An 18482-nucleotide genomic window follows, 5' to 3' on the forward strand; every position below is an offset into this window, starting at 1 on the left:
ACAAAGTGTTAAAGTGTCTGATCTTCCGTCAGCTCATTTGGTACCTTGTGAGCACTGAAGAAAAGTTAAGTGCAGGAGCACTTTATTAATGTATTGGAAGCCACATCAATGGTTAGGCCTTTTGGAAGGCCTAACACCTTCCAAAAAGTTTTGAGAAATCTAAAGTAAAACGACATGTGAGTTCCTAAAAGCCTTGATGGAAAATATTGGCAGCTAACAACTACAAAGCTGCTTCTAGCTAAGGGCCAGCTATAAATTAGAGATATTGAATTTTGCAGTAACACTCACAAGAAACTACAATGTATTATGCTTCCCCTGAAAATAATGCAAAGATTCTAATTAGCTTTTAATTGCTTGCTAAATTGTTCCAATTTTATTCAAAATGACCTTTAAAGAGCTACACACCAAAAATACTTCCAATATTTCTGTGAGAAAGTTGTCAGCCCTCCTGGCCTGAAGGCAGCAGAAACTGAACTCCACAAATGCACAGGCCCAATGGGGGGCTCACATGCTTTTTAGTAAGGGAGGATTTTATTTCAACCACCTGTGACCTCACCCAAACAAACAGGTCTGAGTGCAGAAAACAACTTGATGTAAGCAAATGGTATCTGGGTTGCTGAGATCTGGGTGTGAATGTGTTCACCTGGAAGATATAATGTCCTGGGAGGTCACTCCACCCAGACTCTCCTTTATCTAAATGTTCTCAAATGTTTCTGTGGTCAAACAACAACCAGTTTAGTTAAGAGCTATACAGAAATGAGTCAGAGAAACTCTTAGAAATTTGACCTGGTTACCAATTGGCTACTAACAGAGTCCTCCACTTCCTTTGGAAATAGTTCCAATCTTGAAGATTCAAGACAACTTTAGCTTTCAGTCAAGATTGAGTAACAGGTATCAGATTTACCCTCCTGCCTTAAATAACTACAAAAGTGGACAAAATAAATGAAGCAATGGTTTTCTGGACATTAGATATCAGGCAACAGAGGACTGCGATTCATAAGAAGGGAAACAAAATGTGTTTTAAATAACTGTCTTAAATAACTGCCTTAAATAACTACAAAAGTGGACAAAATATATGAAGCAATGGTTTTCTGGACATTAGATATCAGGTAACACAGGACTGCGATTCGTAAGAAGGGAAATAGAAAATGTGAACTCTACAATTATACCAGCTTCCTACCAGAAGGCAGTTTCCAGGCCTCAGTACAGGGAGGGGAAATGAAGCTCGGCTGATTCACTAATTCAGGGAGACAGAGTCAGAGTTTAGAGGACAAGGCAGCCAGAATTTGTAAGGCAGAGCATAGGAGATGAGGGAAATGCAGAGCCAGAGAGCACCAGAAACCTGCAGACGGTCCCCTCAAGGATTATTTGAGTTCCAATCTGTATGGTGTGAGAAGATAATAGTCAGCGCTGGGAAAGAGCCACCAGAAAGGAATAAGCAGGAAAAATCTCACTCCTACCAGCCAGAGTGAAAAGATCACATAATACATGAGGGACCAGACAGATTTCTTCAAAATAAAGGGGACTCACATGAGGTATCTAAATAAATCAAAATCACAGAAACAGAAGTTGGAAGATGGCTGCCATGGTTGTTGAGAGGAGACAGAATTAGTGCCTAATGGACATAGAGTTTCAGTTCTGCAAGCTGAAGCTCTGGAAACCTGTTGCACAACAATGTAAATATACTAACATTACTGAACTGTACACATAAAAATAGTTAAGGTGGCAAATTTAACTTTATGGGTTTATAACCACAATTAAAAATAAAATTTAAACATAAATAAAAATAAAATGAATAAAAGGTGAAAGGAAGGCCTAAATTAGCCCAAGACTGCTCTGCATGTGCTCAGACGAAGCTTACAAACAAGCACTGAAAGGATCCAACTAATCCCAAATAACTGTACTCCACAAAAAAAGCCACATTACTTAAAGAAATAAAACCAATCACAGCAATAATACGAAATTCTTCGTATTCATCATCCAGTCAGAAATAAGACAGCAAAGAAATGGAAAAATATGACCCATAACCAAGAGAAAAAGTAATCAATAGAAATAGAACCAGAGACAAGAGAGGTGATAAAAAGAGCAAATAAATATACTAAAATGGCTATTAGAAAAACATGATCAAGATGAAGAGAGAAAGAGAGTAAAAACCATTTAGAAATGAAAAATACAATGTCTGAAATAAAAAATTCACTGAATGGGATTAACAGCAGTGTAAACAGTGCAGAGGAAAAGATGAGCAAACTTGAAAACATGGTACTAGAAATTATCCAAAAAGAAAAAAATGACAGAAGAATGAATAAAGTACCAGTGACCTGTGGGACAAAATGAAAGAAGTAACATACATGCAATTACAGTCAAGGAAGAAGAGAAAAGAGAAGGTGGAATAGAAGAAAAATATGAAGAAATAAACTCATATGATGAAGTACAATGAACTCCTTGAAGAATAAAAATGAAGAAAACCACACAAAGACACAATAATGAAACTGTTGACCAGTAATGTAATGAAAATCTGAAAAAACATCCAAGAGAAAAAGATACATGACAGCAGCATTGTCAGAAATTATGTGAACCAAATGACAGCGGAGGAATGTCCTTAAAGTATTGAAATAAACTGTCAATTCGGGATTCTCTACCCAGCGAAAGTCCTCTTTCAAAATTAAAGACATTTTTCAAATAAAAGAGTTTGAATTCAGTTGTCAGCAGAACTTAAGCCAAAGAAATGATGAAGTAACTCAGATGGAATAAGACACTAAATAGAAATCTGAACCTTTACAAAAGAATAAAGAGCACTGGAAGTGGTCATTATATTAAAACCATTAAAGAAATTTTAAATCTTTATAAAGGATAAAGTTTCAAACAAAAATAACAATATCTTCAGAAGTTTATAAACATATGTGAAGAGTACAACGTATGACAACAACACAAACAATAGGTGGGAAATGGACCTTACACAGAAGGGGATAAAATATTATTTGCAGGTAGTACATGCATGTTGTAAACCCTAAAGCAGGGGTCAGCAAACTCTGGCACAGACTAAATCCAGCCTGCTATTTTTGTATAGTTCAGAAGCTAAGAATGGTTTTTACATTTTGGAAGAGGTCACACAAAATCTAAAATATTTGCTACCTGGTTCTTTACAGAAAAAGTTGCTAAGTCCTGTCCTAGAATAAAATTTCTCTACCTTGGCGCTACTGACATTCTGAGCCAGATAATCCCTTTTTGTGGGGGGTGTCCTGTGCACTGTAAGGTGTTCAGTGGGATCCCTGGCCTCTACCCAATAGATGTTATGAACACCCACCCCCAGTGGTGACAATCAAGTATGTCTCCAGACACTGACAAACATCCTGAGGGTGAGAGAGAAACCTGACGAACTACTGCACTAGAGTACACCTAATTTTTTTTTTTTTTTAAATAAAAAAGAGGTAGAGGTTGGCCAGGTATGGTGGCTCACGCCTGTAATCCCAGAACTTCAGGAGGCTGAGGAGGGTGGATCACCTGAGGTCAGGAGGTCAAGACAAGCCTGGTCAACATGGTGTAACTCTGACTCTACTAAAAATACAAAAATTAGCTGGGCATGGTGGCACCTGCCTGTAGTCCCAGCTACTTGGGAGGATGAGGCAGGAGAATCACTTGACCCCAGGAGGTAGAGGTTGCAGTGAGCTGAGATTGCGCCACTGCACTCCAGTCTGGGTGACACAGTGAGATTCCATCTCAAAAAAAAAAAAAAAAAAAAGTAGAGCTGATAAGCCAATAGTAGACATAATATTAATTCCTCAAAAAACATTTTTAAACTCTCATTCCAAAAGAAGTCAGAAAAAGAAAAAAGATTTTTCAGATAAGGCATAAGTATAAATCACAGAAAAAATATTGACAAATTAGACTTGATCAAAATGTAAGCTTCTGCTCCTCAAAAGACACTGCTAAAAAAATAGAAACCAAGCCACAGACAGAAGGAAAATATCTGCAACACACACATTTGATAAAGTACTAGCTTCTCTGCCCCATGCCCCTCCCCCGCAAAAAAATATATATATATGACTCAAGACAACTTGATTTGGAGACAATATAAAAAGAAGGTCAAAGATTTAAATAGACACTTTACCAGAGATATAAATGGCAAATATGCACATGAAAAGATATTAAACATCATTAATAATAAGAGAAATTCGAATTAAAACCAAAATGAACTACCACGACACATCCACAGAACACTGAAGATTTAAGAGACGGACAATAGCAATTGCTGACAAAGATGAGGAGCAACTAGAACTCTCAGGCATGGCTGGTAAGACTACAAAATGGGACAGCCACTAGGAAAACAATTTGAAACTTTATAATGAAATAAATGTGCACTTACTATATAGTCCAGCAATCTCACAGGTATTTACCCCAAGAGAAATGAAATATATGTTCAGGCAAAAATTGTTGCCCAAGTATTCTTAGCAACTTTATCCATAATAACCAAAAACTATGAACAACCCAAGTGGTCCATCAACTGGTGAATGAACAGACAAATAGAAAGAAACAAACTACTGATACAGGAAACAACAGATGAATTCATTTTAAGGGCATTATGCAAAGTGTAAGAGCAATAGCAAAGACTATATACTGACTCATTTCTTTTCTATGTAATTCAAGAACAGGCAAAACTATGGTGACAGAAAGCACATCAATGGTTGCCAGGTTCAAGTATGGGCAGGGGAATTTGCCTGCAAAAGAAAATGAGGGACTTTTGGAAGTGATACAAACATTCAATATTATGATTGTGATAGGTATAAAACTGCATATATTTGTCAAGACCCAGAGAATCACTTAAAATTGGTGATTATTTTATTGTATCAAAAAAAGATGATATAAGCTGATTTAAAACAAAAATAGCTAAGAAGCCTGTAGAAATAAGAATGGAGTAAGAGTAAGACTACATTTTCCCCTAGTCATTGGTAGGAAAAACAACTTGCTACATTCAGGATGTCTGGGAAATAATCCTTCTGGTCAAATTTGGTAGGGTGCTAGTGTTTTGGGTCCTTGTAGCAGAATATACATTTAACTAAAATACTGGTTGGGAGTATTTAGGCCAGAGGGTTAACAGTAGGCACACGTGGGAATTTAGTATTATTCCCAGTAAATGGGGAAAGAATCAACGCTTCAATAGACAGTATCGTGAGAACTCCTGAGGCATTTAGAGAAAAATAGTTCCATATCATACAGTACACAAAATCAAATTACAGATGGAATATAAATGTAAATTTAAACAAGATTATAGCCATTAGAAAATATTAAATTTTTTAAATCTTGTGATAGATAAGGCCTATATAAACAAGTCACAAGACCCAGAAGAGTAGATCTGACTATAATTAAAACTTAAATAAAATACCATAAACCAAGTTCACAAGCTCAGACAGCCCAAGAGAATACTTTATACTTGAAAGTATAAACATTTCTATAGATATGAGTATGTTATTTATATATATATACTTATATATATATGATGCTTTTGTTTAAATACTAAACGATTAAAAGCCACATTGTATACAATACCTATAAATCAATTAAAAATTCAAATCCAATAGAACAGGCAAAAGATGCACTGGCAATTTTCAGAAAAATAAACCTGTGAAAATATAGTAAACGATGAGATAATCAATCAAATAACAGTAATCAAATACAAAGTACAATTTTTTTTTTCATTCATCAGAGAAGCATTTTTCAAAATTGCTAATATTCAGTGTTACGAAAGCATGTCAAACTATCACTCCCATATACCGTGGATAGGAGTGTAAACCAGTGCTCTGTTGTTCAGGACATTCTGGCAAAAGCTATTAAAATTTTAAATCCACAACCCTCAACCCAAAAAGTCTTCATCCAACAATCTAAACATAGAATATCTTAGAGAAGACACAAAGTGTTGCGTTTTGAATCCTTTCTATGTATCTATTTGTAATAATGAAAAACTGGAAATTTGAATACCCATCAATACAGGCGAATAGGTTAAGTAATGACTCATCCATCCACAGCAGACATCGATGTTTTTGTTTGCAAAGCAGTCTTTCTACCTTCTTCTAGCAACAGAATCTGCCCCTTTCCCCTAGAAACTGCCCTTCCATCACCTGGAAGGCATCATTCACGAGGCTCTACCCGCTCTGTATCAGGATAGAAACGTGATTTAATAGAAACAGATTACTCCATTTCTCTGGTTGTATAGTGAGTGGTCAAAACACAAGCAGAAAATATGGCCAGAGTCAAGCAGATGCTAGAAGAAAGGAGTCTCTCTCTCCGAGTCCATAAAAACTGGGGCTGCTGAGGCCATCTTTGGCACTGCATCGAACAAAGCCAACCTGAGAGTGACAGCCACACCAGAAAAGGCAGAACTAAAAAGATGGACCCACCAACCATGCCTAAAATCAGCTCTTGTCCTCAGACTTCCTAGTTCCAGGATCGACCCGTATAAGGCCTGCTTGAACTGAGTTTCTGTCACTTATAACTGAAAGAACTCTGGCAATGGAGTAGAACACAAATACACAGGGATGAGGTGGATTTGTATGTACAGACATAATTTTCCACAAGGTGTTAAGGGAAAACAGCAATAGTAATTTTCAGAGCATTATTATATTATGCCTGGTTTGTTGTTTTTAAGATATATATTTTTATGTTAATAGTGAGAGCTGGCAAAAGAGGAGAATGTTCACTTTAACACTAACACATAAAAGACCTTGAAAAATATTATTTACACACATTTTTAAAAATCACACAATAAAATAAAACTTCATGCATAAAATTTGCATCAAAGCCCAGTCATCAAATTTATCTTAATTTCCAAAGAAGCCCATGGAATATTTTTCCTAGAAAGGAGGAAGAAATAGCAGCAGCAAACTGAATTATAAAGAAACAAAAGTGGTATTGCTCCCATGAGGTCATCAGTGTTTGATATATAACTTTCTTCATCTCCCTCTGGAAAGCCAAATCTAGAAAATAAATATTTCATCATCCTTCTACAACTCCAGGAAAGGGGGATATACTTGAGGTCAAATGATCTCTAGGCAGTTTTTAAAAATACATTCATGTTTACATCTATTGTGCAATGACAGAACAAGAAACCTAGGAAAGGTGATACTTGTGAAGCTCAAATGTAGTCAATTAAGGTACAAAATTTTGCTACCTGCCATATTCAGGTTACACTAAGGGAAGACCAGAAGGACAGAACACGGGGTAACTCAATCAACACAGAAGACTATCCTTTTTCCACATCAGCATTTTCATCTAAAATGCCAAATCCATACCACTCCACGGTGCTCTCAATACTCCCTACACTACACCATCTGAGATGTGTGACTCTCTATGACTGAGAAAAAAATCTACTCTCTGTAACTTAAACAAGACCACATAAGGCCTATTCGCTAATAACTAATCACATGAATACAAATTAATATTAGCTTAGATTTAAACTAAAATCAAAATAAACTCTTAAAAACTATCAGGAACAAGGATGGTATTAACTTCACTGACCTATCTGTATATTGTCTTGACACTCTAGAAAGTTACAAAAGAATATATAAAATCTAAATTCCAAGATAAAGTGAAAATTCAATTGAAAAACCAACATGGTTTTCTTTAAGATGAATAAATGGCTTTATCTTGAGGCATCATATCTAGAGGGAAAAAGAAAAAAGAATAAATGGTTTTTAATCAATATTTGGCTGAAGCTGAAGTAGAATTAATCAGCATTACATTTTAAAACTCTTTGCAACAGGATTTTTAAAAAGAAGTAAAAAAAAAAAAAAAACATTTCAGTGATCAAACAATAAATCTAACATATATCCTTCTACATTTAGTAGTATCTTAAAAATAAGAGTTTTTTTGTTTTTTGTTTTTTTCAAATTTAAGAAACAAACATAACCACACTTAGGGAAAAAAAAACAGTAATACTCTTTCTGAAATACCAAAAAGATAAAATACTGTGGGTTCTTAAGATAATCACATAGGCTACACTGGCACTATGGTCTATAATGGGCTTGAAAAAATAACAAGATTTGATTTTATTATTTCATCACTATAATCTTAATCATTAGGCATATTAATGTCACATACACTTTTAAAATATATATTATTAAAAGCTGTGTCTCAACAATATGATACCAAAAACACACAACCGATATAGGTTGTATAGGTAATCATTCTGACTGTGAAAGAAATATGATCAGAATACTGTTACAATGAAGGAAAAATAACTTCTTTTCAATCATTCTCATTCAGCAATAGTAAAAATGCTCTATGTACACGGTGGCTCTGAACAACACATTTCATCTCTTTTTCAGACCTGGTGTGCTACCTATTGCTGTTTTGATGATTACACAGTTCAAAATGAAAATGTGTCCCATTCAGATTCCCAATAATAAGTCTGATTAGGCAGATAACTTCCCAATCATAAAAGCTTTTATTTTAGGACAACTATTATGGAAATCTAGGGTGGAAATCGGACTCACTGTAATTGGGATAAGAAGACACTCTGAAAAGAAGGCTGTACATGTGACACCTATTGCATTTTATGCACTCATTTTGCATTCTCTTCCTTTCTTCCTCCTCTTTGAAGCGCCAGATTAAAGTATAATTACACTAGACAGTTACAAATGGGCTTATTACAAGAGAACTATATGTTTAAGAAAGAGGCTTTCAGATAAGAAATCTCCAAATATTTTCTGTTATATGTTTTTACAATCTTTCTTATAAAGGAGTGTTTGATGCGCAATATCTGCTAACAGAAATAAATCTACACTCAAGCCCAGCAGAATAATCAAATATAAAACACAGACATAAAGCAAACTACAACGGCAACAGTGATTCTTCGGGCAGCATGTGCAAAATATACTATTTTGCTATCTAATATCATTGTGATCAGAAATGTGCCAAAACACTCTTTCGCATTCCACTTGAACTGGATCCCCGTAATTCCAACAAACATCACTTGTGACATTAGGTTGTCATTAGCTTGCATGATCCCCAGTTCACTTAACCTTTTCTTCTTTATCTGGCCTTTTTGTGTAAAGGCAGGAACCAGTTCATTTACAGTTTCCCTCAACTTGCTCAGAAAGGTCAGATCTTGCATAAAGCTCCATTTCAGCAGGTGCACATTGCATCAGCTCCTCTGGATCTACTCTTTCAGCTACATCTGCCTTTCTACTTGTCTGAATTTTAAGTGCTTTATTTTCTGGAGAAACAAACTATGACAAAGTTCAGTATACAAGCTAGCCCAACTAAAACATGAATATTCCTACACAGTTTGTTAGAGCTTTCAAGTTTTTTCTGCCAAGCATTCCTGCTGTCATCTAACTGGAGTTTACAAATTCCTTGCCATAAGAATCTCAATGAGCGACTGCCTTGCTCTTTATGCGGTTTCCTGATCTTCATACAGGATCACAAATTTTGAACTATTTGTCTATCCTTTTCATCCTAGAATCTTCTCCACTCAACAGATATTTATTGGATATTTACTATCTGTTAAGCATTGTGTTAGGAACTAGGATGCAGATTGGTAAGACAGTGCTATTTTCCTTTAATTCCCAATCTTGCAGCAAACTCTAGATGAGCCCCAAGATCCCAGCCCCCTGGTATTATTTTCATGATGATAAAATGGCAAAAGGACTTTGCACTGCAATTTGCAATGTAATTAAGGTTCCTAATCAGTTTTCTCCAGCTGGTTGGAAAAGAGGAATTCAGAGAGATTCAAAGCATGAAAGGTTTGCCTTAAGGGAGGTTCTCTTTTGCTGAGATAGAGCGGACCATGGGGCAAGAATCTGAGAGCAGCCTCTAGAAGCTAAGTGCGAGCCCCAGCCAATAGCCAACAAGAAAACAGAGACCTCAGTCCTACAACCTACATAAATGAATTCTGTTGATGAATAACATGAATGTGTTTGGAAGCAGGTTCTTCCAACTGAGCTTTCTTTTTTTGAGATGGAGTTTCATTCTTGTTGCCCAGGCTGAAGTGCAATGGCGCAATCTCGGCTCACTGCAACCTCTGCCTACCGGGTTCAAGCGATTCTCTTGCCTCAGCCTCACGAGTAGTTGGGATCACAGGCATGTGCCACCAAACCTGGCTAATTTTGTAATTTTAGTAGAGACAGGGTTTCTCCATATTGGTCAGGCTAGTCTCGAACTCCTGACCTCAGGTGATCTGCCCACCTTGGCCTCCCAAAGTGCTGGGATTACAGGCACGAGCCACTGCGTCCAGCCCCAGCTGAGCTTTCAAATCAGAGCACTGTCCAGCTGACACCTTGACTTCACCCTTCAGACCTGTGAAGAAATAAAGAACTAGTTCTTCAGGAGTGGACCCTGAAGGATGAAGGAGTACTCTTGAAACTGCTTTAAACTTTCCTTAACTCAGTCAATACTTAATTCTTCTCTACGACTGAGATTTAGTAGACTGAGATCTATGTTACTGCTTTGAAGTTCACAAATATCCAGTGAGTTAGCTCACATTTGCTGCCAAGAGAGGCAGATGACAGGGAGGCACTTCCTTCTACCAATAAAAAATGGAGGCAAACTCCACTATCCACTCCAGTAAACACAGCCCTCAACCTGGCACACGGATTTCCCCACCTCCAACCTCAACAGATGCCAGCCAGAGCCACCACTGCTATCACACACCCATCCTCATTCTATCTGTTTATAGAAAGCCAACAATGGTAAGAAGGGAACTGCAGGACCACAGAAACCACAATGTCAAAGTTTTGAATGAACAGTTGAACCAGCTGACTTTGAAAGTTCCTTTGTCCCTCAGATTCTATATTATAGCTTTACCAAACTTCTCTTTCTCCATGCCCAAATATATTCTGGCAATCTTAAAAAAAAAAAGAAAAAAAAAAAGAAAAAGAAAAAAGCAGGAAGACTCAGATCCTTAATCAGATTTTAATGCTAAAAACAAGTAAAGTAGGTCTGATTTTTCTATCTAAAATTCCTAAATATCGCATACCTTCAGTTTCATCTTGGGCATTTTCTTGCAGATTAGAGAAAATTGTAGTTTTCACCAAGAAAACACCATAACCTTCATTTTATGATATTACTCACCAAGGATATTCTGGGAATGTCATAATGCTCATCTAAGAAGACCTGTGACACTGAAACAAATGTTTCAAGGAACTGTCTTTTCAACACTGCCTGCTTAAAAAATCTTGGCTTTTTTCACACTATTTTAAAAATAAAGCAGAAAAGCTATGCTGATTGACATGCTGTAGCAGAGTGTGATGCAGCATTCCTCTGTCATTTCTGCAGATCTACAGGCAACAAAGCATTCTTGCAAAAGACTTTCAATCATTAGCTACTGATATTATTAGAATTTATATACTATTTAGGCCTTTCAAAATCAGAAAACAATAGGACTCAACATGGGAATGTAATAAAGCATAATTTCTTAGGTGAAATCATTCCAACCTTTAGAAAGCAAGTGTCTCAGTTGATGCTCAGCTTAATGAGAAGCCCTTCCTTGCAACAGCAGGTCCATTCTCACTCAGGGAACCCGAACTTACTCCCATATATTTCTACGCCAGCACCCTGCAAGTTACAATTTGAGATAATAACAATCAGTTCCAAAAACGCAGGAAGAGTTTTATTACAATCACTTTTTAGCCTTTTACACAGTGCAAATGTAAAGCACAAAGATAAAGTGTTTTACAGATAAGCTTTATTAGGTATTTTAAACCAACACTTCATTTGTTCCAGATTAGCAAGTCATTAGCATGCATCATTTTCAAACCACCCCACCCCACCCCAACACACAGACTGAGTGTCAACATTCAATTCCTGTTCCACTGTCTTTCATTCTAGACAAATCGGTTTTCAGATTCTGCCAAAAGTAGAAATCCTTTAACAATTTTGTTGAAAGATGCACTTATTCAAAATGACCATTCTCTCATCTACTCAATTAGTGAAGAACAGTATTTGAGTTTAGTAAAGTATAATTTGAGACTAGAAACAAGGCCCTACATTAAAAAAATGCCATTTATAAGATACCCCAATCCAACTCAAAAATTGCTTCTATGAATTAAGTAATGGCCTTCACTGCTACACAGGTTAAAATTAACAACTAATTCAAATGTCTCTGAACCACATATGTACACTCTAACTTATCTCTTCTATTGAGATGTTTTTAAAAATCTGCTAACTGGGACTTAAGCTAAAAAAATGTCAGCTTGGGGTTATGTGCAAAAAAGACATAGGAGTGATTATATTAAAAATACATATACAAATAGTTAAATATCAAACTATCAGGAATCATATCAAATTTAAAAAGAATGGGAACAGCAGCTATCTGGCAAATGATACAATCATATTCAAACTCAGTTATAAAGATGAACAGATAATTTGGCAATTAAAAAGTAACTGCCACTTGTGAAACAATAGGGATGTCTCTATTTTTCCTGCTAGGTATAACCAAAAACCATCGACATTATATATAAAATAAACATAAGATAACTGAAAAACGGAGAGAAGGTGGCAGACCAGCAACAGACCTCAAGACCCAAGAAAGAACACCAACACAGTGGGAAGTTCCCAGGGTTTTCTTTTCATTTCACAATCCCCGAACTTGGAGCTGATGTAGCTGGCAATCCAGTACACAAACAGACAAAGACAAGAAAAGCCTCCAAAATACTGCTTTGTCTAGGCAACCTAGAAAGACTGAAAACAGATAATAATACCTCCATTCCAGTCAAACAGCACAAAATAAAAGAGCAACCCCATTCCCATCATGCCAGCCAAGGTCGAGAGGAACCTGGACTTTTGCCCTCTGAAGGCTATAACCAGGTATACTCCCACTGGGGTGGAATCAGTGAAAGCAAAACAGGGAGCCAGGACTTTCATCCCCACTAACTGGTTACAAGGCTGTCTCTGCAGCAGTATCAGTGAAGACTGAGGAGCCTGGGCTTGTACCCCCACCTAGCAGCAACAAGATGCTTGCCCCCTCCCCACCGGGGTGGTGTCAGAGCAAGCCTAGTGGAGATTACAACTTTCACAATTAGCCAATGGTAAGAAGACCAGGCCCGTATACCACAGTGTCAGCAGAGACCAAATGGGAAGCTAGAATTCCCACCCTTACCCAGCAGTAACAAGGAGTTCCGCCACCCAGCTTGAGTATCAACAGAGGCCAAGGGGAAACTATGACTTCTACCTTAACAAGTTGATGGCCACCTACCCCCATCTTTTATCTGCTTGCAGGAATGTCAGAGAAGTTAGAGAAGATCCAGACTTCCATAATGTAATACAAAAAATGTACAGGATTCAAATGAAAATTACTTGTCATGCCAAGAACCAAGAAGGTGTCAAACTGAATAAGACAATCAACTGATGCCAAAACCAAGATGTCAGAGATGACAGAATTAACTGACAATAATTTGAAAGCAGCCAGGATAAAAATGCTTCAGTGAGCAATTACGAACATACTTCAAACAAATGAAAACTGAGTCTCAGCAAAGAAATAGAACATAGAAAGCACCCAATTAAAATTCTATTTTTAATTTTTATTTCAATAGCTTTACGACTGTAATATAGTTTGGATATTTGTCCCCACCCAAATCTCATACGGAACTGTAATCTCCAATGCCGAGGGTAGGGTTTGGTGGGAGGTGTTTGGGTCATGGGGGCAAATCTCTCTTGGCTTGGTTCTGTCATTTCAATAAGTGAGTTCTTGCGAGATGTGGTCTCACATCTCACAAGTATGTGCCCCCTCCCACCCCCCTTTCACTTGCTCCTGCTTTTGCCATGTGAGGTATCTGCTCCCTCTTTGCCTTCCACCATGATTGTAAGCTCCCTGAGGCCTCCCTAGAAGTTAAGCAAATGCCAATATCATGCTTCCTCTAAAGCCTGCAGAACCATGAGTCAATTAAACCTCTTTTCTTTTTAAATTACCCAGTATCAGGCATTTCATTAGAGCAATGCAAGAACAGCCTAATACAGAAAACTGGTACTGAGGAGTGGGGCATTGCTTTAAAAACACCTGAAAATGTGGAGGCAGCTTTGGAACTGGGTAATAGGCAGAGGTTAGAAAAAGTGTGGAGGGCTCCAAAAAAGACAAGAAGATGAGAAAAAGGTTGGAATTTCTTACAGACTGGTTAAATGGTTGTGACCAAAATGCTGATAGTGATACGGACAATGAAGCCCAGCCTCAGATGGACATGAGAAACTTACAAGAAACTGCAGCAATGGTCACGTGTGTTATGCCTTGGCAAAGAGCTTGGCTGCATTCTATTCATGCCCAAGGGATCTGTGGAAGTTTGCACTACAGAGCAATGACTTAGAATATCTGGCAGAAGAAATTTCTAAGCCACAAAGCACTCAAAAAGTGGCCTGGCTGCTGCTTCTAACAATCTACGCCCAGATGCAAGAGCAAAGGAATGACTTTAAGCTGGAGCTTTAAAGGGGGAGCAGAGCATAAAAGTTTAGAAAATTTGCAGCCTGGCCATGTGGCAGAGAAAGAAAAAGCTTTCTCGGGGAGAAGAATTCAAGCAGGCTGTGGAACAACTACTTGTTAGATATTTGCTTAACTAAAAGGGATCCAAGTGCTAATATCCAAGACACTGGGGAAAAGGCCTTGAAGGCATTTCAGAGCTCTTCTCACCAGCCCCTCCTATCACAAGCCCAAAGACCTAGGAGGGAAGAATTGCTTGGGTGGCCAGGGCAAGGTTCCCAAAGCCTGCATAACCTCAGGACAGTGCTCCCCACATTCTGGCTGCTCTGGCTCCAGCTGTGGCTCAAAGAGTCGCAGATACTGCTTGTGCCACCAATCCAGAGTGGGTAAGCCACCATAGCCTTTGGCAGCTTCCACATGAAGTTAAGCCTGTAAGTGCACAGAGCATAAGAGTGAATGAGGCTTGGTACCCTCTACATAGATTTCAGAGGATGTACAGAAAAGCCTGCTGGGTGTCCAGACAGAAGTCTGCTGTAGGGGAAGAGCCCCCATGGAGAACCTCTACTAAGGCAGTGCCTAGAGGAAATGTGGGGATGGAACCTCTAGAGTCCCCACTGGAGCACTGCCTAGTGGAGCTGTGAGAAGCAGGTGGCCAAACTCCAGATCTGAGAATGGTAGATCCACCATCAGCTTGCACCCTGGGCCTGGAAAAGCCACAGGCACTCAACAGCCAGTGAGAGCAGCTGCAGGAGCTGAATTCTCGAAAGGCACAGGGGAAGAGCTGCCCAAGGCGTCAGGGGCTCACCCCTTCCATCAGTGTAACTTGGGTGTGGGACATGGAGTCAATGAAGATTATTTTGGAGCTTTAAGATTTCATGACTGCCCCGCTGGGTTTTAAACCTGTATGGGGCCTGTAACCCCTTTCTTTTGGCTGATTCCTCCCTTGTGGAATGGGAATGTTTACCCAATGACTATAGCTCCATTCTATCTTGAAAGTACATAACTTCCTTTTGACTTTACAGGCTCATTTGTGGACTGGACTTGCCTTGTTCAGATGAGACTCAGATGAGATTTTGAACCATAAACTTTGAGTTAATGCTGGAACAAGTTAAGACTTTGGGTGACTATTGGGAAGGCATGATTGTATTTTGCAATGTGAGAGAGATACGAGATTTGGGAGGGTCCGGGGCAGAATGATATAGTTTGGATATACATTTTTCCCTGCCCACATCTCATGTTGAATTGTAATCCCCAATGCTGAAGGTGGGGCCTGGTAGGAGGTTTTTGGATCATGGGGGCAGATCTCTCATGGCCTGATGCTGTCTTCAGGATAGTGAGTGAGACCTTGTGAGATCTGGTCATTTAAAAGTGTATGATACCTGCGGCCCCTCTATCTCTCTCTTGCTCCTGGTCCGGCCAGGAGCCGCAATGTGCCAGTTCCCCCTCTGCCTTCTGCCATAATAGTAAGCTTCCTGAGACATCCCTAGAAGCAGATGCCACTATGCTTCCTATATAGTCGGCAGAACCATTAGCCAATAAAACCCCTTTTCCTATAAACTACCCAGCCTCACATATTTCTTTATAGCAGTGCAAGAACATCCTAATACAGAGTACATGTGCTTTTTGGTTACAGGATGAATTGTATAGTGGTGGAGAGTTTGGGATTTTAGAATATCCATCACCCAAATAGTACACTTTGTACCCAACAGATAGTTTTTCATCCTTCATCCTCCTTCCAACCTTGTCTATTCTGAGCCTCCAATGTTGGTGATACCAGTCTGTAAGCCTTTGTACACCTAAAGCTTAGCTCCCACTTGTAAGTGACAACATGTAGTACTTGATTTTCCACTCCTGAGTTACTTCCTGTAGAATAATGGTCTCCAGCTTGATCTAAGTTGCTGTAAAAGACATTATTTATTTTTCATAGTTCATTATTTTCTGAGTAGTATTTCATGGTGTGTGTATGTGTGTGTGTGTGTGTGTGTGTGTGTGTATAAAAATTTTAGAACTGAAAAATAATTGAAATAAAAATCTCAATGATAAGTTCAACAGCAGAATGAAAAGAACAGAGGAAAGAAACAGTGCATACAAAGATAGAACAATAAAAATTACCCTATCTGAACAATAGAGAGAAATTAAACTGAAAAATAAATGTAAACAGAGCTTCAGGGACCTAACTGGACTATAACAAAAGATCCAATATTTGTGTCATTACAGACCTGGAAGGAGAGGAGAAAGAAGGTGAGGCTAAAAAGGTAATTGAGGAAATAATGACTAAAAGCTCCCACATTTGGTAAGACACAATAAGCCCATAGACTCAAGAAGCTGAGCAAACTCCACACAGGATAAACTCAAATAAATCCGTGAAAACATATATCATAATTAAATTACTGAAAACTAATGGCAAAAACAAAAAAAAGTATTGAAAGCATCAGTGAAAAATTTACACCTTACCCATTGGAGAGAAATTGTGATTGAGAGCATCAGAAACCATGGATGGCAGACAAAAGAGGCCCAGTATTATTTAAGGGTGGAAAGAAAAGAACTGTCAATCCAGAATCCTATAGCCAGTAAAGATATTCTTCAGGAATGATGAAGAAATCAAAACATTCTAAGAAGAGGAGAAACTAAGATAATTAGCAAACAGCAGATCTACTCTAATAGAATGGGTAAAGAAAGTTCTCTGAACAAAAGAAAAATAATAAAAGAGGGAATCTTGGAAGATCTGAAAGGAAAAAGGAGCAAAAGTAAGCAAAAATACCAGTAAATAGGCTTTCCTCCTCTTGAGTTTAAATTATGTTTGAAATTTGAAATGAAAATATTATTATTGTCTAATGTGGTTCTAGATGTACATAAAGGAGATGTTTAAGACAATTATAAAAAGAAATTGCAGGGAGCCAAAGGCTGGTGGGATGTGACCAACTCAGCATTCCACTGGAAGCTCTATGATCAAACAACAAACTGTTTTTCATGAATGCAGGATGTAGGCAAACTCATGACTGCTCCTGCTGACAGAAGTTTTGCTGGAGGCAATCACTCCCTGGTGCTGAGGTTATCTACTATGACATCTACAGCCCATTGTTCAAGGACTGCATTCTTGCAAGCCTGCTCTGGACCAAGCAGCTGATCCCTTCTTCCATTCCCCTTCTCACTATCTCTTTTGCCGAATAAATATGGAAGACTGTGTAAAGCTCAGGGCCCTTGTCCACTAGAGGCAAGGTGCCCCCTGACTCCTTCTTCCAAATATACTCTTTTGTCTCTTGTCTTTTATTCCTACATTTGCCCAGCTTTGTTTGGTTCCCCTAGGTTCATGCGGGTTACATAGTGGTGCCACGATCAGCAACAGAATCGGGTGCTCCACAAGAGATGTAAAGGAAAGCAGAGTTTCTCTACTTCACTTGAACTGGTGAATGAAGACACCAGTAAACTGTGAGGCTATGTACATATATTACCTGAGGCAATCACTAAAAAAAATAGCTATACAAAAAGATATACTCAAAAACAAATGAAACTATGAAAACTGCTCAGGTAATCCCCAGGATGGCAGAAAAATGCAAATCAAGAAATAAAAAGCAGAACAAACAGAAAACAACAATTAGATTAATGACTAAACATCAACAATTAAATGTAAATGATCTAAATATAAAGACATTAAAAGACACAGATTCGCAGAGTGGATTAAAAACATGACTCAACTATAGGCTGTCAACAACCAAATTTAAACAAAATAATATAGGCAAGTTGAAAGTAAAATGGTGGAAAAAGATGTATCATGCAAACATTAATCAAGGGAAGGCAAGTGTGGTTATATTAATGTCAGATAAGGTAGACTTTGGAGCAAAGAAAATAACCAGAGACAGATAATAACATTATATAATCAGAAATATGTTTCACCAAAATGACAACATAGCAATCCTAAATGGGCATACGACAAATAACAGAACTGCAAGATATGTGAAGCAAAAACTAACGGAACTGAAAAGCCAAACATATCCATACTTGTGCTCAGAGATGCTAGCAACTCTATCTCAAAAACTGACAGAATTACTAAACAGAAAATCAAAAAGAATACAGGAAAACTCAA

General features: G+C 38.0%; 1 pseudogene; it reads right to left on the reverse strand.

Moving 5' to 3' along the window:
• Nucleotides 1-8794: 8794 nt before the first annotated feature.
• The window catches only part of LOC117093530, a 46094-nt pseudogene continuing 36406 nt past the window's right edge, over nucleotides 8795-18482 (reverse strand).

Source organism: Trachypithecus francoisi, unplaced genomic scaffold (assembly GCF_009764315.1).
Source record: "Trachypithecus francoisi isolate TF-2019V2 unplaced genomic scaffold, Tfra_2.0 Lachesis_group12, whole genome shotgun sequence".
Taxonomy (NCBI): Eukaryota; Metazoa; Chordata; class Mammalia; order Primates; family Cercopithecidae; genus Trachypithecus; species Trachypithecus francoisi.